The 26,728-nt window shown below is 40.0% G+C and overlaps 1 long non-coding RNA gene across 2 annotated transcripts in view; it reads right to left on the reverse strand.

The window, feature by feature from the left end:
* LOC129650192 (uncharacterized) overlaps positions 1-26,218 on the reverse strand; it is a 117,494-nt gene extending 91,276 nt beyond the window's left edge. For both annotated transcript variants that reach the window (XR_008713678.1, XR_008713677.1), the window contains exon 1: positions 26,084-26,218. This is a non-coding gene — a long non-coding RNA (uncharacterized LOC129650192). The remainder of the gene's footprint in view (positions 1-26,083) is intronic.
* Between the last annotated feature and the right edge of the window lie 510 nt (positions 26,219-26,728).

Here is a 26,728-nt window from a genome sequence, read left to right on the forward strand (position 1 = left end):
TAGGATTGCAACATGTGATTGTTGAGGCACATAACCCTTCAGATTATAATAGTAATGCTTTAAGAGATCTACTGTTGATATTCTTTTCAAATGTAACAGTGGTTAAAGTATTTTTGAAAATGGTACTATGTGGCACTAAAAGAAAAAACAGGTAGTGTGTGCATTACATATATCTTATACTTAACTACATAAAAGGTAAAATTATGTAGTTATATATACCTGGGATTATTTTGTTTGTTATATTTTTTCTGTGAAATAGTACACTCTCAAGTCAATATAATTAGGCTAAACATGATATAGGAAAGAGGACCATGATTTGGGCTGAAAGGTACTTGGTCACACAAGCACAACACAGAAGAAATAAAAATATTAGCACACTGCAACCATTAGAGAGAAGGAGAAACTGCAGGGGAGTTTTTAAACGTGTGCAGAACACAAGGCTGAAGCCATATGGTAAAGCATTTGTGGATAAAAGCATGCAAAATCAACAAGTTCTCAGTTATATTCTTCACAAGTTACATCTTCACCATAAACATACTGTCTGCCTTAACAACTGCTCTCTTCTTTGTACTCATGCTCCTTTTTGACAGCAGAGAAGTTTGACCCCAACAGTATAAGGGGATATAAGATTCTATCTACAGATTCATCATATTAGATATGAGTGGATATAAATTCCTATCAGGATTTTTAAGTAAAAAAAAAGCATTTTTTTTAAATAAAAGGTTAGTAATTTCAGAACTTCCTCCACTCAGAAGACTACTCATTTATGAATAAATGACCAAATCTGCTTTCATTGACATTATTCTGATCTAATGCAAATAGATAGGCTTCCCAGGTGCACAGTTGGTAAAGAATCTGCAGTCCAATGAAGGAGATGTGAGTTCAGTCCTCAGATTGGGAAGATCCCCACAGAGAAGGAAATGATAACCCACTCCAGTATTCTTGCCTGGAAAATTCCATGGACAGAGGAACTGGCATACTACAGTCCATGGGGTCACAAAGAGTCAGACATGACTGAGTGGCTGAGCACACACATTGCCAATAGACTAGGAAAATGACAGACTTGTTAGAACAGAGTTCTCCCAAACAATTAAAAAAAAGATTTCCTAGATATGTTAAGATTGTTAGAAAAAAGAAAAATGTAGACTCAAATTTTCTAAGAAACCTAGTAGTCAAATGGATAGTAAGACTTGACAGGAGTAACAGTATGCTGTTCTTTGATGTTTTATTTGGCAAAACCTCAAGATTGGCAAGGAGCTAAGAGATGTCTTCTCTCTTTTGTTGAAATCTTGGGACCAGATGTACTTGAAAATTTAGATAATTTTTAGGTGTAAGGAAGTTTATGGCATATTGGCTTTATAATATATAACTAGCCACAGATGGGTCTGAGGTAGCATCTGTAATCAACCACATGAATATTTCTGCAGTGATATGTGACTCGATAGTCAAATCAAGTTACATAAATGTGAACTCTAAATAGCCTCATGCCACCTCAAGACAAGTTCTGCCTCCAAATAAAAAGTCTCAAGATTATGCAGAAAGACGCAAACTTTGGAGATTTGGGTAATTTGGAATAACAGCTAAGGACTGGCAGTTATAAGAACAAAAATTACTATTTACTATAATTATTATTGTCCATACCACTATATTTACTGCTTAGAAGGCAACGGCACCCCACTCCAGTACTCTTGCCTGGAAAATCCCATGGACGAAGGAGCCTGGTGGGCTGCAGTCCATGGGGTCGCTAAGAGTCAGACACGACTGAGCGACTTCACTTTCACTTTTCATTTTCATGCATTGGAGGAGGAAATGGCAACCCACTTCAGTGTTCTTGCCTGGAGAATCCCAGGGATGGGGGAGCCTGGTGGGCTGCCATCTATGGGGTCGCACAGAGTCAGACACGACTGAAGCAACTTAGCAGTAGCAGCAGTATATAGCAAACAAGTAATAAGTGATTTATTAAACATCTTCTAAATCCTCTCAACAGTATTTTAGATACATAGTAAAACTTCATTTTAGGAAATTAAGAACAGAGCACCTGATAAGGAGCAGATTCAGGATTCTATTTTATGAATGTTCAACTCAAAAGTCCATACTTTTTCTAAATATTTATACATACATGTATATATGCATACAGGCTTCCCTGGCAGCTCAGACAGTAAAGAATCTGCCTGCAATGCAGGAAACTCAGGTTTGATCCCTAGGTTGGGAAGATCCCCTGGAGAAGAGAATGGCTACCCATGCCAGTATTCTTGCCTGGAAAATCCCATGGACAGAAGAGCCTGGCGGGCTACAGTCCATGGGGTTGCAAAAATAGTACGTGTGTGTGTGTGTATATATATATATATATATATATTTAAAACTTTCCACTATGTCTTCCTTCCCTTTTTTATTTTTTGTAAACTTTTTTTTTTATTTTGTATTGGAATATAGCTGATTGACAATGTTGTGAAAATTTCAGGTGGACAGCGAAGGGACTCAGCCATACATATGTGTGTATTCATTTTCTCCCAACTCCCCTCCCATCCAGGCTGCCACATAATATTGTGCAGAGTTCCTGTGCTATACAGTTGGACTCTGTTGGTTATTCACTTTAAATATAGCATAGTGTACATGTTGATTCAAAACTCCATAACAATCTCTCCCCCACTCTCCCCCCATGGTAACCATAAGTGTTTTCTGTGAAAATTTCTGTTTCATAAGTAAGTTCATTTGTATCATTTTTTAAAAATTCGACATAAAAGGGATGTCATACAATATTTCTCCTTCTCTTTCTGACTTATTTCACTCAGCATCATAATATCTAGGTCCATCCATGTTGCTGCCAATGGCATTATTTCATTCTTTCCTTCCCTTTTTTATTGAACACATATTTACTGAATGCCTTCTATATACCAAGCATCTTTGCTTGACACTGAAGAGACAATAAGAAACAAAATAAATATTCATAAAACCTACATTCTAATGGGGGAGGAGAAATTCACAAATAAAAATAGATTTTAAAAACTATAAATTATAGTTGTAAAAATAATACAGGATAAGGAAGTGATAAATAATGCTGTGGAGAGACAAATATATTTGTTATATTTTGAGTCATAAGAAAAGGCCTCCCTAAGGCCTTTGATCTGAAATCTGAGTGCATTGAGGGAAGTGTGGTCACTAGAGAAGAACATTCCGGGCAGAAGGAAGAGGAAAAGCAAATGGCCTGAGGTGTAGGGCTGTGAGATAAAGTGCCAGCATATTCCCTGTGATGCCAGTGTATCCCCGAGTGTTGCCAGTAGGCCCCTTGTAATAGCTGGGACGCACTTATACTTGAAAAATTATTTATCTAATATATAAACTGAAATGGGTGCTTCATTAATTTGACAACCTACTGAGGCAAAAATGTGTTTGTTCTATTATAAGGATAACAAGGAGGCTAAGCAAGGAGGCCACGTTAGTTAGAACAGAGGATCTGGAGGAGAGAAACTGAGGAAGAGAGTTCCTGAGAAGGTAAGTCACATACGGCTACTGAGCACTGGAAATGTAGCTGGTCATCAATGAGATGTGCTGTAAGTATGATACAACCTAAATGCCAAAGGTTAGTGTGAAATTGAAGGTGAAATACTGCATCAATAATTTTTACATTGTTTGAGTGTTGAACTGATAATATTTGAGAGTATACTAGGTTAAAGTAGATTTATTGAAATTAACTACACTTATTTCTTTTTTTATTTTTAACATTTCTACTAAAAACTTGAAAATTACATATGTGACTCACATTATATTACTATTGGATTATGTCAGATAAGAAAGAAAATAGCTAGGGGAGGAAGGCGACCATGCAGAGCTTTGGAGATGGTGGTAAAGACTGGATTATACTTGAGTGGAATGGAGAAGCGTTGGAAGGTTTTAAGCAAAGGAGTGACAGAATGTACCAAATTTGAAAATTGTCCCTGGGATTGCTGTCTTCAGTCCTCTCCAGTGAATCTTAAACAATGGTAACCGAAACACAAATGCTTCTTCAGGGTGACTACTGATAGTATCTGTAGAAATTTTCACTTACTGTTACTGCTGCTACTGCTAAGTCGCTTCAGTCATGTCCAACTCTGTGCAACCTCATAGACTGCAGCCCACCAGGCTCCCCTGTCCCTGGGATTCTCCAGGCAAGAACACTGGAGTGGGTTGCCATTTCCTTCTCCAGTGCATGAAAGTGAAAAGTGAAAGTGAAGTCGCTCAGTCGTGCCCAACCTTCAGCGACCCCATGGACTGCAGCCTACCAGGCTCCTCCGTCCATGGGGTTTTCCAGGCAAGAGTACTAGAGTGGGGTGCCATTGCCTTCTCCGTATCATTTACTATCTCACCTTATCTCCCAGACCGCAAGCTGAGACCACAGTGACTGCAGTTCACCAGTACAACTGACTTATGCCCTATTACTCTAAGTTTTTTTCCAGAGTCACTGATTCAGAAATATTCTTGGAGAACCTACCAAATGCCAGACACTATTCTAGGTGCTGTAAAAGAAGAGATGTATCTGTAAAAGAAGGAGAAGAAATGAAAATTATGTCTCACAGAGTTTATATTTTAGTGGAGATATTCCATAAATAAATAAAATGAAAGTAAAACCAAAGAAAGAGAAAAAATAAATTATATACTAGATTAGATTTAAAGCGATATGGTAGAAAATAAAACAAATGATGGTTATGGAGTACTGGAGTAGGACAAGTTATTTTCATTTTAAGTAGAGTCATGACTGAAAGGCTTCATGTGAAGCAGAGCAGTGAGGGACCCACATACATACTGGGGAAAAGAGAGTTCCAGGCATAGAAAACCCAGATGTGTTTTGGAGATGTCCCTTTACATGTTTTCTGGTAAAAGGCTCCAATGGTCCAATAGGTTAGGAAAACACTGCAAACTACATCCTTGTCTTAGAGACTCCTGATCTCTGAGCCCTTAATGTGCACACTGGTACATTTAGGGCTTTGAGAAGTCCTGAGGTAAGAAATACATAGAACCTTGTTTAATCCATCATTCCCCACACTTTTTTTGGTGTGGGTAGGGGGAGGATAAGAAACTCTTTTATTCATGTAACACGTGTTCATATGCATCAGACTTAGTGAACTATGGAGTCTGCTGTGACTGAGCATGGCTCAGGGAGAAACCCCTACGTGCCTTTGTGCTATTCTTCCAGATGCCCCTCCACCCAGCACACTTAGGGTCTTCATAAAGTGTTAGCCCTGCCTGAGATGATCTTGAACTCAAACTCATCCAGGCAAAGTCCAACACTGTGGCCTGTTCCATCTGTTCCCTCACTCACTTCTTAACCCTCTTTTCCCCAAGAGAGAGGAGCTATGTCTCCATCAAACTAATATTCTTTTTCTCTCTCTCTCCCTTTCCTTCTCTCTCCAGCATTAAAAATTATCTACTTTCCCACCTTTTCTCCTCTCACTACCTAATTTTCCTTTATTAATAATTTTCAAAAATTTAAAAAAAACCACAAATAATGGGGGTGGTCCCAAGATGGTGCAGTAATAGGATGGGGAGACCACTTTCTCTCCCACAAGTTCATCAAAAGATCATTTGAATGCTGAGCTACTTCCACAAAACAACTTCTGAACACTGGTGGAGGACACCAGGCACCCAGAAAGGCAGCCCATTCTCTTCAAAAGGAGGTAGGACAAAATATTAAAAGACAAGAAAAGAGACAAAAGAGTTAGGGACTGAGAACCATCCTGGGGAGGGAGTTGTGAAGGAGGAGAAGTTTCCAAACAGTAGGAAACCCTTTTACAGGTGGATCTGTGGGGAGTTTTGGAATCTCAGAGGGCAACATAACTGGGAGAAAAAAAACTGACAGAATACACGCCTAACTGCAACTGCCAGCAGAGAAGTAGCCCAGATACTCGTATCCGCCACCAGCAAGTGGGGGCTGGACAGGGAGGTGCGGGCTGCATCATCTGTGCCTAGGGTAAGGACTGGGCCCGAATGCCCTGAGGACAATCTGAGGGAGCTAATGTGAGATAGCAACCCAAACTGTGGGATCACCAGAGAGGAAAAAAAAGGATTACTTTCCTGTGAAAGTCTCTAACATGCAGCCTGGCCCACTCACAGAACAAAAGATTAAGTGAATAACAAAGGAGAGCTATCCTGCTGTGTATGGGCCCCTCCCGCATGCAGGAGGCAGAGAGGTAGGCGTGAGACAGCCAGAGCCTGAAGGCAAGGGGCAGGCTCAGCCCCAGAGACCAGCATCCTCAACCAAACTGTGAGCAGGCTCCCAGTTGCTAACCACACCTTCCTAGGATCCCAGACAGTTGACATCTGCCAGGAGGGTCACAGCCTGAGATCAACTGCCCAGAGGAGACATGCGGCACACCCAGGAAACTGAGCGGCTGGGACAAGGGAGGTGATTAAGATGCACGGCCCACCTGAGTCAAAGCACTTGCCAAGCACTAGTCGCCTGAGCTGCTCGGACCTGGGAAGGGCACAAAATACATGCCCAACCAAATCTGTGCCCTTGCAGAGTATGGGAGAACCTGAACCTGAGCGGCTTAGACCTGGGAAGTGCACAAATGCAGGGCCCGCTTTGGACGGTGCCCCTGCAGAGCACCCTGGAGCCTGAGCAGTGTAGACCTGAAAAGCACACTCTGCGAGCTGGGGCAAACCCAGTGTGGTCCATACACTGCAAGCACTCCCCAAACACACTGGCTATATTTGTTTACAGTGTCCTCCCTGCCCACAACATAATTGAACTGTGAGCTTATATAAGTGACCACCTTTGCTCCCTTTTATCAGGGCACAAATTAGACACTGAAGAGACTTGCAAACAGAGAAAACAAAAATAAACAAAGAAGAGGAAACTGCTCTGGAACTTACAGGTGCAACAGATTGAAACCTTGTAGTTAACATTGACTAAGATTGGAGAGGGCCTATAGAGTGTGAGAACAATTATAAGCTAGAACAAGGAACTATCTGAAACTGAACTGACCCCACACTGCCCACAATACTCCAGAGAAATTCCTAGTTTTATGTTTACTATTATCACTTTTTAATTTTTTTAAGGTCTTTATTACTCCTTTAATTTTCATTTTTATAACCTACTATTACCTTGCCAAAAAAAAGACCTTATTTTTAAAGCAAATTTCATATATATTTTTAATAATTTTTGTGATTGATTTTGTTTTGTATTTTAATATTGTATTTTGTAGAATATCATCTACTCTAGATGTCTAATCTTTGCTTTTTGGTACTTGTTATCAATTGACTTCCCTTGTGGCTCAGATGGTAAAGCGTCTGCCTACAATGCAGGAGACCAGGGTTCAATCCCTGGGTTGGAAAGATCTCCTGGCGAAGGAAATGGCAACCCACTCCAGTATTCTTGCCTGGAAAATCCTATGGATGGAAGAGCCTAGTACACTACAGTCCACGGGGTCGCAAAGAGTCGGACACAACTGAACGACTTCATTTTGACTTTTTACCTTTAAGACTCTAATCTTCAGTACCCCTTTTCACTTAGGGGTGTGATTACTGGCTTGATTGCTCTCTCCCCTTTTGACTTTCCCTTTTCTCTACCAGGTCACCTCTATTTCCTCCCTCCCCCTTCTCTTCTCTACTTAACTTTGAATCTCTCTGGGTGTTCTGGGCTGTGGAGAACACTTCAGTTCAGTTCAGTTCAGTTGCTCAGTCGTGTCCGACTCTTTGCGACCCCATGAAATGCAGCACGCCAGGCCTCCTGCCCATCACCAACTCCAGGAGTTCACCCAGACTCATGTGCATCGAGTCGGTGATGCCATCCAGCCATCTCATCCTCTGTCGTCCCCTTCTCCCCCTGCCCCCAATCCCTCCTAGCATCAGGGTCTTTTCCAATGAGTCAAACTCTTCGCATGAGGTGGCCAAAGTACTGGAGTTTCAGCCTCAGCATCAGTCCTTCCAATGAACACCCAGGACTGGTCTCCTTTAGGATGGACTGGTTGGATCTCCTTGCAGTCCAAGGGACTTGCAAGAGTCTTCTCCAGCACCACAGTTCAAAAGCATCAATTCTTTGGCACTCAACTTTCTTCACAGTCCAACTCTCACATCCAAACATGACAACTGGAAAAACCATAGCCTTGACTAGAAGGACCTTTGTTGGCAAAGTAATGTTTCTGCTTTTCAATATGCTATCTAGGTTGGTCATAACTTTCCTTCCAAGGAGTAAGCATCTTTTAATTTCATGGCTTCGATCACCATCTTCAGTGATTTTGGAGCCCCCCAAAATAAGTCTGACACTGTTTCCACACTTAGGGAACTGATTACTGGCTTGATTGGTCTCTCCCCTTTTGACTTCCCCTCTTCTCCCAATCACCTCTATCGCCCTCCTCCCTCTTCTCCTCTCCATGTAACTCTGTGTACCTCTCTAGTGTCCCTTGCTGTGGAGAACTGTTTCACCATTAACCTAGATGTTTTATCATCTGTGCAGTTTGGATGGAGAAGTCTTGAGGCTACTGTAAGAATAAGACTGAAAGCCAGAGGCAGGAGGCATAACTCCAAGACCTGAGAACATCAGAGAACTCCTGATTCCAGGGAAGAGTAACAGACAAGAGCTCAGCGAAAACCTCTGTACCTACACTGAAACCAAGCTCCACCCAAGAGCCAACAAGTTCCAGAGCAAGACATACTATGCTAATTCTCCAGCAAATCGGGAACATAGCCCTAAGCATTAAAATACAAGCTGAAAGCCATGCCAAACCCATAGACATGCCAAAACTCTACTGGACACTTCACTGCACATAAGAGAGAAGACATCCAGCTCCACCCTCCAGAACACAGACACAAGCTCCCCTAACCAGGAAACCTTGACAAACCACTAGTCCAACCACACCCATAGGGAGCAGGCTCCACAAGAAAGAGGAACCACAAACTTCCAGCTTACAGAAAAGGGACCCCAAATATAGCAATCTAAGCAAAATGAAAAGGCAGAGAAATATTCAGCAGGTAAAGGAACATGATCTATGCCCACCAAACGGAACAAAAGAGGAAGAGATAGGGAGTCTACCTGAAAAAGAATTCAGAATAATGATAGTAAAGATGATCCAAAATCTTGAAAAAAAAAATGGAGTTGCAGATAAATAGACTAAAGACAAGGAATGAGAAGATGCAAGAAATGTTTAAAAAGGACCTAGAAGAAATAAAGAAGAGTCAGTCAATAATGAATAATGCAATCAGATCAGATCAGACCAGCTCAGTCACTCAGTCGTGTCCGACTCTTTGCGACCCCATGAATCGCAGCACGCCAGGCCTCCCTGTCCATCACCAACTCCCAGAGTTCACTCAGACTCACATCTATCGAGTCAGTGATGCCATCCAGCCATCTCATCCTCTGTCGTCCCCTTCTCCTCCTGCCCTCAATCCCTCCCAGCATCAGGGTCTTTTCCAATGAGTCAACCCTTTACATGAGGTGGCCAAAGTACTAGAATTTCAGCTTTAGCATCATTCCTTCCAAAGAAATCCCAGGGCTGATCTCCTTCAGAATGGACTGGTTGGATCTCCTTGCAGTCCAAGGGACTCTCAAGAGTCTTCTCCAACACCACAGTTCAAAAGCATCAATTCTTCGGAGCTCAGCCTTCTTCACAGTCCAACTCTCACATCCATATATGACCACAGGAAAAACCATAGCCTTGACTAGACGAACCTTTTTTGGCAAAGTAATGTCTCTGCTTTTGAATATGCTATCTAGGTTGGTCATAACTTTCCTTCCAAGGAGTAAGCATCTTTTAATTTCATGGCTGCAGTCACCATTGGCAGTGATTTTGGAGCCCTGAAAAATAAGGTAAGCCACTGTTTCCACTGTTTCCACTGTTTCCCCATCTATTTCCCATGAATTGATGGGACCGGATGCCATGATCTTCATTTTCTGAATGTTGAGCTTTAAGCCAACTTTTTCACTCTCCACTTTCACTTTCATCAAGAGGCTTTTTAGTTCCTCTTCACTTTCTGACATAAAGGTGATGTTATCTGCATATATGAGGTTATTGACATTTCTCCCAGCAATCTTGATTCCAGCTTGTGTTTCTTTCAGTCCAGCATTTCTCATGATGTACTCTGCATATAAGTTAAATAAACAGGGTGATAATATACAGCCTTGACATACTCCTTTTCCTATTTGGAACCAGTCTGTTGGTCCATGTCCAGTTCTAACTGTTGCTTCCTGACCTGTATACAAATTTCTCAAGAGGCATATCAGGTGGTCTGGTATTCCCATCTCTTTCAGAATTTTCCACAGTTTATTGTGATCCACACAGTCAAAGGCTCTGGCATAGTCAATAAAGCAGAAATAGATGTTTTTCTGGAACTCCCTTGCTTTTTCCATGATCCAGCGGATGTTGGCAATTTGATCTCTGGTTCCTCTGCCTTTTCTAAAACCAGCTTGAACATCAAGAAGTTCACAGTTCACATATTGCTAAAGCCTGGCTTGGAGAATTTTGAGCATTACTTTACTAGCGTGAGAGATGAGTGCAATAACTGAGATCAAAAGCACTCTGGACAGAACCAACAGTAGAATAACTGAAGCAGAAGATAGGATAAGTGAGGTGGAAGATAGAATGTTGGAAATAAGTGAAACAGAGAGGAAAAAAGAATTTAAAGAAATGAGAACAACCTCAGAGACCTCTGGGACAATGTCAAATGCTCCAGCATTCGAATCATAGGAGACCCAGAAGAAGAAGACACAAAGAAAGGGCATGAGAAAATACTTGAAGAGATAACAGTTGAAAACTTCCCTAAAATGGGAAAGGAAATAGCCAGCCAAGTCCAAGAATCCCAGAGTCCAAAACAGGATAAACCCAAGATGAAACACCCTAAGACACACATTAATCAAATTAACAAAGATCAAACACAAAGAGCAAATATTAAAAGCAGCAAGGGAAAGCAACAATTAACACACAAGGGGATCCACATAAGGATAACAGCTGATCTTTCAATATAAACTCTTCAGGCCAGAAGGGAATGGCAGGATATACTTAAAGTGATGAGAGAGAAGAACCTACAACCAAATTACTATACCCAGCAAGGATCTCACTCAAATATGAAGGAGAAATCAAAAGCTTTACAGACAAGCACAAACTGAAAGAGTTAAGCACCACCAAACCAGCTCTTCAACAAATGCTAATGGAGCTTCTCTAGACGGGAAACACAGAAAAGGTTTATAAACTCAAACCCAAAACAACAAAGTAAATGGCAACAGGATCATACTTATCAATAATTACCTTAAATGTGAATGGGTTGCATGCCCCAACCAAAAGACAAATATTGGCTGAATGGATACAAAAATAAGACCCTTATAAATGCTGTCTACAAGAGACCCACCTCAAACCAACAGACACATACAGACTGAAAGTGAAGGGCTGGAAAAAGATATATCATGCAAATGGAGACCAAAAGAAAACTGCAGGAGCAATACTCATATAAGATAAAATAGACTTTGAAATAAAGGCCATTAAAAGAGACAAAGAAGGACACTACATAATGATCAAAGGATCAATCCAAGAAGAAGATATAACAATTATAAGTGCATATGCATCCAACATAGGAGCACCTCAATATGTAAGGCAAATGCTAACAAGTATGAAAGGGGAAATTAACAGTAGCACAATAATAGTGGGAGACTTTAATACCCCACTCATACCTATGGATAGATCAACCAAACAGAAAATTAGCAAGGAAGCACAAACTTTAAATGATACAATGGACCAGTTAAATCTAATTGATATCTATAGGACATTTCACCTTTTTCTCAAGTGCACAAAGAACATTCTCCAGGACAGATCACATCCTGGGCCATAAATCTAGCCTTGGTACATTCAAAAAAAATTGAAATCATTTCAGGCATCTTTTCCAAACACAATGCAATAAGATTAGATGTCAAGTACAGGAAAAAAAAAACAAAACTATTAAAAATTCAAACACATGGAGGCTAAACAACATGCTTCTGAATAATCAACAAATCACAGAAGAAATAAAAAATGAAATCAAAATATTCAAGGAAACAAATGAAAACACCACAACCCAAAATCTAAGGGATTCAGTAAAAGCAGTGCTAAGGGGAAGGTTCATTGCTATAAAAGCTTACATCAAGAAACAAAAGAAAAATCAAATAAATCGCCTAACTGTACACCTAAAGCAACTAGAAAAAGAAGAAATGAAGAACCCCAGGGTTAGTAGACGGAAAGAAATGATAAAAATTAGTGCAGAAATAAATGATAAACAAAGGAGACTATAGCAAAAATCAACAAAACTAAAAGCTGGTTTTTTGAGAAGATAAATAAAATAGACAAACCATTAGCCAGACTCATCAAGAAAAAAAGGGAGAAGAATCAAATCAACAAAATTAGAAATGAAAATGGAGAAATCACAACAGACAACACAGAAATAGAAAGGCTCATATGAGACTACTATCAGTGACTATATGCCAATAAAATGGACAACTTGGAAGAAATGGACGAATTTTTAGAAAAGTATAACCCTCCAAAACTGAACCAGGAAGAAATAGAAAATCTTAACAGACTCATCACAAGCATGGAAATTGAAACTGTAATCAAAAATCTTCCAACAAACAAAAGCCCAGGACCAGATGGCTTCACAGGTGAATTCTACCAAAAATTTAGAGAACAGTTAACACCTATCCTACTCAAACTCTTCCAGAAAATTTCAGAGGAAGGTAAACTTCCAAACACATTCTATGAGGCCACCATTACCCTAATACCAAAACCAGGCAAAGATGCCACACAAAAAGAAAACTACAAGCCAATATCACTGATGAACACAGATGCAAAAATCCTCAACAAAATTCTAGCAAACAGAATCCAACAACATATTAAAAAGATCATACATAATGACCAAGTGGGCTTTATCCCAGGGATGCAAGGATTCTTCAATATTCGCAAATCAATCAATGTGATACACCACATTACCAAATTGAAAGATAAAAACCATATGATATCCTCAATAGATGCAGAGAAATACTTTGACAAAATGCAACACCTGTTTATAATAAAAACTCTCCAGAAAGCAAGTATAGAAGGAACAAACCTCAACATAATAAACACCATATATGATAACTCACAGCAAACATTATCCTCAATGGTGAAAAACTGAAGCATTTCCCCTGAAGTCAGGAACAAGACAGGTGTGCCCACTCTCACCACTACTATTCAACATAATTTTGGACATTTTATCCGTAGCAATCATAGAAGAAAAAGAAATAAAAGGAATCTAGATTGGAAAAGAAGTATAACTCTCACTGTTTGCGGATGATATGATCCTCTATGTAGATAACCCCAAAGACACCACGAGAAAATTGCTAGAGCTCATCAATGAGTACAGCAAAGTTGGAGGATATAGAATTAATGCACAGAAATCCCTTGCATTCCTGTACACTAACAATGAGAAAATAGAGAAATTAAGGGGAAAATCCCATTCACCATTGTGATGAAAAGAATAAAATACTTAGGAATATATCTACCTAAATAAACAAAAGGCCTATATATAGAAAACTATAAAACACTGATGAAAGAAATCAAAGATTACACAAATAGATGGAGAAATATACCATGTTCACGGATTGGAAGAATTAATATATTGAAAATGAGTATACTACCCAAAGCAATCTATAGATTCAATACAATCCCTATCAAGCTACCAATGGTATTTTTCACAGAACTAGAACAAATGATTTCAAAATTTGTATGGAAATACAAAAAACCTCAATTAGCCAAAGCAATCTTGAGGAACTAGAGGAATCAATCTGCCTGACTTCAGACTAAACTACAAAGCCACAGTCATCAAGACAGTATGGTACTGGCACAAAGACAGAAATATAGATCAATGGAACAAAATATTAAGCCCAGAGATAAACCCATGCACCTATGGACACCTTATCTTTGACAAAGGAGGCAAACATATACAATGGAGAAAAGACAATCTCTTTAACAAGTGGTGCTGGGAAAACTGGTCAACCACCTGTAAAAGAATGAAACTAGTCTAACACTATTTGCAAAAATAAACTCAGAATGGATGAAAGATCTAAATGGATGAAAGATCTAAGGCCAGAAACTATAAAATTCCTAGAGGAAAACATAGGCAAAACACTCTCTGACATAAATCACAGCAAGATCTTCTATGACTCATCTCCCAGAGTAATGGAAATAAAAGAAAAATTAAACAAATGGGACCTAGTTAAACTTAAAAGCTCTTGCACAACAAAGGAAACTATAAGCAAGGTAAAAAGACAGCCTTCAGAATGGGAGAAAATAATAGCAAATGAAGCAACTGACAAAGAGTTAATCTAAAAAATATACAAGCAGGTCAAGCAGCTCAATAACAGAAAAATAAATGACCCAATAAAAAAATGGACCAAAGAACTAAATAGACATTTCTCCAAAGAAGACATACAGATGGCTAACAAACACATGAAAAGACGCTCAACATCACTCATTTTCAGAGAAATACAAATCAAAACCACCATGAGGTACCATTTCACGCCAGTCAGAATGGCTGCGATCCAAAAGTCTACAAGTAATAAATGCTGAAGAGGGTGTGGAGAAAAGGAAACCCTTTTACACTGTTGGTGGGGATTCAAACTAGTACAGCCACTATAGAGAACAGTGTGGAGATTCCTTTAAACACTGGAAATAGAACTGCCATATGACCCAGTAATCCCACTGCTGGGCATACACACTGAGGAAACCAGAATTGAAAGAGACACACGTACCCCAATGTTCATCACAGCATTGTTTATAATAGCCAGGACATGGAAGCAACCTAGATGTCCATTAGCAGATGAATGGATAAGAACGCTGTGGTACATATACACGATGGAGTATTACTTAGCCATTAAAAAGAATACATTTGAATCAGTTCTAATGAGGTGGATGAAACTGGAGCCTATTATACAGAGTGAAGTAAGTCAGAAAGAAAATCACCAATACAGTATATTAACATATATATGTGGAACTAAGAAAGATGGTAACAATGACCCCATATGTGAGACAGCAAAAGAGACATAAAGTACAGACTCTGTGAGAGACTCTGTGAGAGAACATGAGGGTGGGATGGTTTGAGGGAATACCACTGAAACATGTGTATTACCATATGTGAAATAGATCACCAGTCCAAGTTTGATGTATGAAACAGGGCACTCAAAGTCGGTACACTGGGACAACCCAGAGGGATGGGATGGGGAGGGAAATGGGAGGGGGGCTCAGGATGGGGGACACATGTACACCCATGGCTGATTCATGTCAATGTATGGCAAAACCACCACAGTATTGTAAAGTAACTAGCCTCCAATTAAAATAAATTAATTAAATTTAAAAATGCAAATAACAAAATAAAGAAGGCCATGACATCATCAAAGGAATATCACCAAAGAAAAAGTGTGAAATAAATTTTGCGGCAGGTGAGGTCAGTGGTAGCTGGGGGTTCACAAAACACAGGGGCCTCACAAGAATGCTTGAAAGGCTGGTCAAATGAACATAAACAGGGAATAGTAACTGGAGTTATAGAAAATCATAATGCCATGTTCAGTGCAGAGAGACAGGTGTCATTATCATTTTCCAAATCTTTTGCTCGTCCCATAAGAAATGACCTTCCCCCTAGGGCTTTCAGTAACAAATTCTGTATTTAATATGCACCTTTACATTTCCTATAAGCATGGTTATTTCTTTCCATTCCATTATAGTTCTGTTCTTTCATTAAGAGTTTAAAGGACAACAGCATTCTCAGGCTCAAGTATTTACTTCTGCTAAGGAAATATCAAAACAGAGAGGAGAAAGTTCTCTCTTTCTTCTTGAGGTTTCTGAGGCAACAGGGGGACTTTCTATGTTTAGAGAAAACTACTTTTTTAAAAAAAAAAAAGAAAGAAACTAAAAGAACCTAACACAGGATTTTGATTTGTTGTGTCCTGCCACTAACTAGCCTGCAGCAGTGACAAACTTAAGTCTATGGGTTTGGTTGGGTTTCCTCATATGTAAAAAGGAAGCAGTGATCTAAACCAGGAGTTGGTAAACAGCAACTAATGGGCTGAATCCAGCCACTGCCTGTTTTCAGAAATAACATTTTGCTGGAGCACAGCGGCACCCATTTGTTTACGTCTTGCCAATAGCTGGTTACCTTCTACAACGGCAGACTTGAAAGGAGTTGAGTAGTCGGGACAGAGACCCTATGGTTCAAGAGTCTAAAATATTTACTCTCTGGCCCTATGAGAAAAAGTTCACTCAGTCAGGCTTCTGCCAGCTCTGACGTAGTCCTGTGATACAGATTATCACCCCACGAAAGGCTTAATTGTTGTCTTTGGAGTACAGGTGTTAGGGGTAGAGTAAATGGCCCGAACAAACCACCCCAGTTTTAGTATTTCATGCACCTTTAGTCAACCGTTTTTTGCCACCCACAGCATTTTGACAATGAACCACACACCAAATTGCTGTAACTAGTGCCAAGGAAACACATTTTGAAAACAAAGCTTGCTTTCTGGTCCATGCCTTATGAAAATGTATGATGTGAATCGCTCTCAAATAAGGTGTGTGTTGTGCTGTGTCTCCAGCTTTGAATCCCAGAAACCACAACATTCCTCAATTCAGTCTCCTTCATAGAGGAGGGAGTGCTTTCCTTGCCAACCAGATGAACAAACCCTGACATTTGATTTATTTTGCTTTCTGGAAACACTCACTCAAAGGGAAAAGGGTCCCCAAATTTTCTGCAGCTGCTGTCTGGATCATTTTTTAAAAATATACCCAAGGAAGCTGCCTGGGTGGCCACAGAGAATAGTTGAATCAGCCTGAATTTCACATATTGGGTGCTTTCAATGGTTCACAGTGATGAGACTATCCACAGGGTCCTGACCATGTCTGGCCACCCACTCACAACTGCCTACACACTATGACCAAGGATTTGCTACAACACCAAAGGGATTTTCCTTGATGATGTTCTGCCTTTAACATTTAACCCAATACATTGAAAGACAAGCTACTATTCCAGATTTGACAGCAGAGAAGAATTCATTTAGAAAAATGTCAAGAACATAAAAACTCAATCACCAAGTGATTACAGACGCTAAACCTCAGAGCCTCAAAGAGATTCTAAGTTTTACAACATTTTCTTATTGCATCTATGTGTTTGAGGGAGAGTGTCATTACAAGGAACCCATTTTGATAATTAAAATTATTAATTTCACATAACATTTTAAGAAAATAACAATAGTAGACAAAAAGTCTATTATACTGAAATTTGTAGCAGTTTAGTAGGAATCTGCTATTGGTAGGTGCTGAAATACGTTAATAAGTTCTTTGTGACCCAAAGCTGCCACCATTCAGTCCCTTGGTTCATAAAGGACGTTGAATACTAGACTCTTGCAGGGATTGGAGTAGGGCTATTTCTTCTCATAGACACCACATTCCTACACATTTTTTAGGTTGGGATAAGAATCCTGACAGACAGGTAAGGATTTCGATAAGTAGTTTAGGAATTAAGGGCAACTTATTTGATTTCCCTAAGACACTGAGCATTTTGTCCACCTGTGTCCAGGGATCCAATTCCAACAATTCTGCTCTCTAAGAAGAAAGGGAGAGAAGCAACATGAAGGAGAATTCAAGAAAACAGATCCCAAACCGTCTCTAATCTCTGCTTCCCCCAGCACCTTTCCCAGCATCTGAAGCTGCTCATGTGATGAGGAAGGGGATAGGGAAGGGCAATGGATTTTCTGCAGGCATTGGTTCCCCATCTCCAATGCAGGTACTTAGAAAGTGACATTGATTGCCAACTCTGTACTAGCTACAATGAACACATTATTTCATTAACACTATTTCATATAATTGTTGAGCACTGCAAAGTTGGCATTATTATATGATTCTCCCTATTTCATGGGTGAGAGGATTTAGTTTTAATCCAAGGAAACTGTCTATAGTAATAGATTTGGTAGTAGCAAATAAGAGATTTGGACTTGGCTCTGTTTGGCTCCAAAACCCTTGTCAGTCCCACTACACTCCTCTTCCTTCAGAGCCAAGCCTTCAGGAGAAAACCCTCCCTATTCTCTTTTTTCAACAAAGATGAGAGAACCTTCTGATGTGGAGTGGATAGGGTGTGAAAAGTGGACAGGAAAGATGGTTGGCACATGCCTTGGAAGCCCTAAACTTAGATTGAAAAGCTTCTATATCCTTGCTAGCCATGTCCTGGAAAGACTTAGCAGGATAAAGACCAGTTACAGAATTGCACCACTTTATTGTGCTCGGTCTGCCATGCTTCTTGGAAGTATTGCAATGTATGCATGCCAACCAATATGTGGAAGTGGATGTGGTCCTTCACACACGCGACCGCACTGCAGGGTGTTGGTCTGCCCCGTGTGCAGTTGTGGGGCCTTAGTCACCCTAAAGAATAAAGAGAGACCACCTCTTTGTTTTCATTCTCAACCCTCCCCAAAAGGCAGCGGCTAACATTGCACTGTTCTCAGGCATAGAGCTGTGTCTCCCTCCTGCATCATAATAGAGAGATGATGCTAAAGCTTTCACAAATCTCAGCAAGTCAGACTCACAGGAGACAAGGAGAATCTGAGATAGTGAGAAGTTCAAATTGTATAGTCTTCGAAGAATTACTACTTCAAAGAATATAACACAGGCACACACACATGCATACATGTTTGTATGTAGGCAAAGAAAGCATTGGAAAGTAGGCAGTGGAGAATTTCAGATCCTTTGGGAGTCTGTTTTGATGACAGAAAATGATTTACATGATTTAGTTCTTCTAAGGTACTTGAAAGGAATTTCTTTTCAATGGTAGGTGAGAAATCCCATCCTTTTGCGCTTGTTTACACTCTTGTTCTCTTTAGAAAATTTTAAATAGAATATACAAAAAGGCACTTGGTCTAAAGTGGTTCATCACAAATTCCAAATGTGAGATCTGATTAATCAGATCTTATAAAAATGAAGGCATCTCTGAGAAAAGGTTGTAAACAACCACTACTTCTCCATTCCAAAAATCAGTGTCTTAAAGGCCTCTCTGATAACCCCAATCAAGAAAAGATAAATTCTGAGTAGATAATACAAGGACACCTATGAAAATAGTGACTGCAGCTGCCTTTGTGCAGGGAAACTGAGGGGCTTTACAAACAAGATTGGAAGGGCACTTACTTAAACACTCTTGTGTCTACTGAATTTTCAGTCAGGTCATTCAAAATAATTGAAATAAAATTTTTGAATTAATAGTCATTGTCACTATTTCTATTTACTACCTCTTTGACAAGGAAGCCATTTGTTTTATATTTACTCTTTTTATGTATTTGTCATTATGTTCAACATCTTCAAGAAATCACATCACTCGTTTCCCGTCTCTGCAATATGTCCATTTCTACTCACTAATATGGTGCACCCAGAATGCTCTTCAGCAACTTTGCATGATAATCCCTGCATCTATATCTGGATTTGGGCTTCCAAGGGGGATTTCCAAGAGAGGTTGTATGAGTGTTGGTTTTGATGGTTGCCATTGTAGGTTAGAATTTTGGCTTCAACCTCTTACTAATTTTATGTTCTTGGCCAAGTCACTAAAAATCTCTAAAGACTCCTTTTCCTCATTTCTAAAAAAAAGCATATCAATATGAATACCTTGTTGAAATGTCAAAACATTAAATAATAATAATATCTTATTGAATTTTCATAATATTAAATTTGCCTAGTTCTCTGTACATAGCATTTACTCAGTAAATGTGTTGTATTAGTCACTCGGTAGTGTCCAACTCTTTCTGACCCCATGGACTGTAGCCTGCTAGGTCTTCAGTCCACGGAATTCTCCAGGCAAGAATACAGAGTGGGTAGCCAATCCCTTCTCCAGGGGATCTTCCCAACCCAGGAATTGAACCCAGGTCTTCTTCATTGCAGGCAGATTCTTTACCATCTTAGCCACCAGGGAGGCCCAATAAATAAGTTATTACTGAATAAATAAGTTATACTATTTTGCTTTTGTTCAGTAGAGTGTATAATTTTCACACTTAAAATTTTTAAATTTCAAAAAATCATATTTAAAATATGTTTCTGACTGAAGCACATAGAAAATAAGAAACAGCAGCATATAGATAGTAAAGGGAATTAGAAAATATGGGCAAATGGTAAGTGTCATCTGGAAATTACATTTCTTCTTTTGCCTTCCTCACAATCAAACAAAGAAGGAGGCACACATAAAAACTACATAAGGCCATCTCCTTCCACCTTGCTTTTTCACAAGTTGCTTTCTTGCTAGATTGCCAACCAGAGTACAGAATCCAGGTTCTGTCATTTATATGTGGTTTTCATCCATGGTCCTTTGATTTTGATCTTTGGTTCCCAGTGTTCCTAATTACTTGGAAGTAATTCCCAGCCCTAGCAGAGCCCAGCTTCCATCATTAGCCATTTGCCTGTCTGGCAAGACCAGCTCCAAAGAGGAAGTACGTGGAAAGGCTTTCATGGTAGGAGTCAGTAAACTTGACCGAATGTCCAACACATGCTGTGTAATGTCCTCAGGCAATATGGGGTACATGCCTCTGTCCCAGACATAAAAGAAATAATAGATCTGGCTCTATTCCCCTGTAGTCTTGCAAAAAAAAAAAAAAAAAAAAGTCAAAATGAAATACAGAAAGGCAAAGTCTAGGTTATGTATGGATATACTTTGTCTTGTACAATGTTGGGTTGAAACATATGATCTGGGCCAGTCTCTTTGCTTTCTTCTATTTCTCAGTGAATGCTTGACCCATCATTTCTAATTAAAATATATTTTCTGGCAGGAAGATCATCTGGCACACATATTTTAACTAGTTCGCAGATACATAAATAAATAAGTAAGTTTGTTCCCAAACTATTTAGAGTTGTCTGTGGGTGGTCATTCTGAGGTTGGGCTATAGGGCAGGAAACACACAGCTAATACTTCTCAAAGTGCTATGAAGTCAATTAACTAGTTACACTCAGACATTCTTTTCATCACCATGGTAGGGAAATTCAGCATTGCCCGATAGAGATTATATTCCACACAGATCTAGGCAATCATAAAACAGCCAAATGTAAGGAACAAAAGAGAATGTAACAACGTGCCAGCATGAAGCATAACTTTGCCTTTTGTCACAGACCCTGATCCTTATATCTACACCCACTTTTTAGGCTTAATGGTAATATTTCACGAAGTTAAGAAAATGCAAATATTTTATATCCTCTGATAAAAAGCAAAAGGACATCTTGTTTTGCTGCTGAAACTTGGCTGTAAGACCCAGCAGTAAAAACACTCACAGGCGGCCTGTGGAGGAAGAACACCTGAATTCTGGGGGAAATGCATCATTCATCATTTTTTTCTTAAAATATGCAGAAATATTTTGTTCTATCATCTTGTGCCTTTTTATAGGCTGTTAATGATGGGAGAACCTGATAAAATGCAGGCAGACTTTCACATTTAGCATGGATAAGTGGAAAGCAACAAATGCTAAACATGTGTCATCCACCACCAGCCAAGGAATGGCTTTTTACTGCATTTTATAAACTCTCAGATTGACATTGAGTTGGATAAGCATTCACATTCACACAAGAATACCTTATTTTGCACACTACTGCTACTAATAATAAACAACGAATGGTTCAATTAATTCCTATATGCCTTATGGAAAAGATTAACTTCCCTGCCATTTGTTTTATATTTGCTGGAAATTGGGAATTCCTAAGGTCATCAGGTACAATGTCCCAAATATTCAAAGGCCAGACTCCTATTAGGGAATGCAGAAAACTCATAGATACGGCATCTTTTTCCATGAGAGATGCTTTGATTGTGCCAGCTTTGACATTGTTTTTAGATGCCACTTAGTCCCCTGACTCCCAAATGAGCACCAAGATGCCCTGCGATGCTGTGGTGAACTCACAATGGTACTGCAAGATACTTTAAATTGTAAATGGGAAATCCAGCTGCCTAACACCACACAAACTATTAAGTTGTTTTGTTGTTTAGTTGCTCAGCCATGTCTGACTCTTGTGACTCCATGGACGGTAGCCCACCAGGGTCCTCTGTCCATGGGATTTTCTAGGCAAGAATACTGGAGTGGGTAGCCATTCTCTTCTCCAGGGAATTTTCCCCACCTGGGGACTGAACCCATGTCTCCTGCATTGTAGGTGCATTATTCACTGCTGAGCCACCAGGGAAGCTCATTAAGTTGTTCAGACCCAACTATTTAAAAAACTAACTGATAAAACATTTCTTACGGGCTAGGAGTGCCATGAAAAAATTACTGTGACACCAAAGATATCAGGAATCCAGAAAGCTTGGGAACCTCTAAGATAATCCCACTTATATAAATTCCAAATTCAAAAGCATGAATGAATATACATCTTACACATTCTATATGCTGGAAAGTATATTATGGAGAATAGAGGGACCCTCATATACAATGGCACCCCACTCCAGTACTCTTGCCTGGAAAATTCCATGGATGGAGGAGCCTGGTGGGCTGCAGTTCAAGGGGTTGCTAAGAGTCGGACACGAGTGAGCAACTTCACTTTCACTTTTCATGTTCATGCATTGGAGGAGGAAATGGCAACCCACTCCAGGGTTCTTGCCTGGAGAATCCCAGGGATGGGGGAGCCTGATGGGCTGCCGTCTATGGGGTTGCACAGAGTCGGACACGACTGAAGTGACTTAGCAGTAGCAGCATGGGTGTGGGTATGGCATAAGTCCTCCTGGAGGAGGTGGGCATTAACCACACTATAGAGCTACCAGAACTCTATAGCTGGTACTTGAGACAGGGAAATAGACTCTTGGAGGACACAACAGAACCTTGTGCACTGAGACCCAAGAGAAAGGAACAGTGACCCCACAGGAGACTTGCCTCTGGGTGTCCAGGAGTCTGGTGAAGGCATGGGTCAGTGGTGGCCTGCTGCAGGGTTGGGGGCACGGACTGTAGTAGTACATGCCTGGGATCTTTTGAGGGAGGTCACCATTATCTTTATTACCTCCACCATAGTTTGGTCCCAGGTAAGTAGCAGGGAGAGAACACAGCTTCACCCATCAACAGAAAATTGGATTGAAGATTTACTGAACATGTAAAGAACAAGACCCAGTTTCCCCCTCAGTCAGTCTCCCCATCAGGAAGCTTGGGCAAGCCTCTTATCCTTCTCCATCGGAGGGCAGACAGACTGAAAACCACCATCTCAGAAAACTAACCAATCTAATAACATGGACCACAGCCTTGTCTAACTAAACGAAACTATGAGCCATGCCATGTAGGGCCACCCAAGACAGATAGGTCATGGTGGAGAGTTCTGACAAAATATGGTCCACTGGAGAAGGGAATGGGCAGACTACTTCAGTATTCCTGCCTTGAAAACCCCATGAACCATATGAAAAGGCAGAAAGATAGGACACCAAAAGATGAACTCCCCAGGTTGGTAGGTGCCCGATATACTACTGGAGATTAGTGGAGAAATAACTACAGAAAGAATGAAGGGATGGAGCCAAAGCAAAAACAACACTCAGTTGTGGATGTGACTGGTGATGGAAGCAAGGTCTGATGCTGTGAAGAGCAATATTGCATAGGAACCTGGAATGATAGGTCCATAAATCAAGGCAACTTGGAAGTGGTCAAACAGGAGATGGCAAGAGTAAAAGTCGACATTTTAGGAATTAGCGAACTAAAACGGACTGGAATGGGTGAATTTAACTCAGATGACCATTATATCTACTACTGTGGGCAAGAATCCCTTAGAAGAAATGGAGTAGCCATCATGGTCAACAAAAGAATCTGAAATGCAGTACTTTGATGCAGTCTCAAAAAAGACAGAATGATCACTGTTCGTTTCCAAGGCAAACCATTCACTATCATGGTAATCCAAGTCTATGCCCCAACCAGTAATGCTGAAAAAGATGAAGTTGAATGGTTCTATGAAGACCTACAAGACCTTCTAGAACTAACCCCCCCCCCCCAAAAAAAAAATGTCCTTTTCATTATAGGGGACTAGAATGCGAAAGTCAACAAACACCTGGAGTAACAGGCATATTTAGCCTTGGAGTACAGAATGAAGCAGGGCAAAGGCTAATAGAGTTCTGCCAAGAGCATGCGCTGGTCATAAAAAACACCCTCTTCCAACAACACAAGAGAAGACTCTACACATGGACATCACCAGATGGCCAACGCCGAAATCAGATTGATTATATTCTTTGCAGCAGAAGATGGAGAAGCTCTACACAGTCAGCAAAAACAAGACCAGGAGCTGACTGTGGCTCTGATCATGAACTCCTTATTGCCAAATTCAGACTTAAATTGAAGAAAGTAAGGAAAACCACTAGACCATTCAGGTATGACCCAAATCAAATCCCTAACAATTATAGAGTGGAAGTGAGAAATAGATTTAAGGGACTAGATCTGATACAGTGCCTGATGAACTATGGACGGAGGTTCATGACATTGTATAGGAGACTGGGATCAAGATCATCCCCAAGAAAAAGAAATGCAAAAAAGCAAAATGGCTGTCTGAGGAGGCCTTACAAATAGCTGTGAAAAGAAGAGAAGCCAAAAGCAAAGGAGATAAGGAAAGATATCACCATTTGAATGCAGAGTTCCAAAGAAGGTAAGGAGAGATAAGAAAGCCTTCCTCAGTGATCAATGCAAAGAAATAGAGGAAAACAATAGAATGGGAAAGACTAGAAATCTCTTCAAGAAAATTAGAGATACCAAGGGAATATTTTATTGAAAGATGGGCTCAATAAAGGACAGAAATTGTATGGACCTAGTAGAAGATATTAAGAAGAGATTTCAAGAATACACAGAAAAACTGTACAAAAAAGATCTTCACAACCCAGAAATTGAGCAAGACCCAGATGCTTATCACTTCAAGAGGATGATGTTCGGTTGTAACCATTAAGCCCTTCAGGAAAGTGTGATCTGTTTAAGAAATGAGATACTTGGGACAGGAAACTTGGGGAAGTAAATTTGACCCAAAGCATTGCAAGCAAAGCTAGACTATCAAGATCAGTGGTTAAAAGATTAAAAAAAGAATTGGGCCACAATCCTCTAAGGGGCAGATTGTTGAATTAGGACACCTGAGTTATAAAAACAGTCAGTAGACCAGTAGGCCTTGGTAGGCCTTGGTAGGAAGAAGAAACTGAGGGGCAGAGGCAAGGATATCTCTTGATTCCACTATGATGACACTATCTTGGAGTCAGTTAGAAGATTAATCTTTTGCTTTACAATGACTACCTAATGAGTCATTTATTTCTTAATAGTTAAATTTATGAGATTTTTGGAAGAGAAAACAAATTGTGATTAACCTCAAATCTAATCCTACTCTTGTAGTTCTGTCCCAAAGGGGAAAAAAACCGAGCGGATTAGTTAACATTGCATCAAAATGAAAAAAAAGAATCATGCCAGGAACTACACTTGGGTCACCAATCTCTTCCATTGTGTCTTTCTCTGCTACACTTCTGGGACTTCCCAGGTGGTCCAGATGGTGAAGAATCTGCCTGCAATGCAGAATACCTGGGTTTGATCTGCAGGTTGAGAAGATTCCCTGGAGAAGGGAATGGCTACCCACTCTAGGATTTTTGCTTGGAGAATTCCATGAATAGAGGAGCCTGGCAGGCTACAGTCCATGGGGTCACAAAGAGTTGGACACGACTGAGCAACTAACACTTTGACTTCACTACTAAGCTTCTAACTGAACCCCAGGCTATGTGACTCCTTTTGCTATGATAATTTCTTCCTAGAAATTTAATTCAGTTCCTTCTTGGCTTTAAACGCCACCCATCTACTGCTGAATTATAAATTTATTTCTCCAATCCAGACTTCTTCCCTGAACTCCAGATTCATATATCTAAATACTTATTTGACTATGTAATACATGTGGCAACCTTAACACGTGAAAACAGACATCTTCATTCTCGGATTCCAAACCTCCTCTTCTCCCAGCCACTATAAATGTCACTGCCACCCACTTGGTTGCCCAAATTGAAAAGTTACTGATTCCACTCATCCTCTTATCCCCCACTATGGCCAATCCACCTGCAAAAGTTCTTTGGATTCTACTGCCAAAGGCTCTCATAATCCTTCTATTTCTCATCATGCCATCTGCCACTAGACACCATCTCTTACCAGGATCAATAAAATGGCCTTGAAAGTCACTTCTCTCTTCCATTCTTGTCCTCTTCTATCCAATTTTATACATATAATCCTTAAAACATAATTGAGATCACTTCCTCTCTCTATGGAAGCCCTGCTGTGATGTTCAAATACACTAGATAAAAACAGGAACACCTTAGCCACAGCTGAAGGTCCTATTGAATCTACCCCCACCAAATCATCTAAATTCATGTGTTAGCAATCTCCACTTCAATCTCTCCATGCATGTCAGACTCATCTTTTTTTTTTTTTTTTCCCAAAGATACCAAGCTTATTCCCACCTTAAGGTTTTTGTAGTGCTTGTGTTATCTTCCTAAAATGTTAATGCTTCTATTCTTCCCATGCCTACCTCCTTCCTGTCATCTGGATCTTGTTTTAAATGTCATTTCTTCTGCGTCCTGTCAATTCATATATTCTCCAGTCACTCCCCATGATCATGAGGAGTGGCCCATGATAATGGGGAGTAACAGTGGCCACTACTCAAATATATAATTATTTATTTACTTGTGTACATTTATTTTCTGTCTTGATCTGACTGAAATATAAGCTCTAACAGTATAGGAAATTGTCTCCAAGTACCCTGCTCAGCACATGGTGAGTGCTCAGAAGATATCACTA

The sequence above is a fragment of the Bubalus kerabau genome, chromosome 4 (assembly GCF_029407905.1).
Source record: "Bubalus kerabau isolate K-KA32 ecotype Philippines breed swamp buffalo chromosome 4, PCC_UOA_SB_1v2, whole genome shotgun sequence".
NCBI lineage: Eukaryota > Metazoa > Chordata > Mammalia > Artiodactyla > Bovidae > Bubalus > Bubalus kerabau.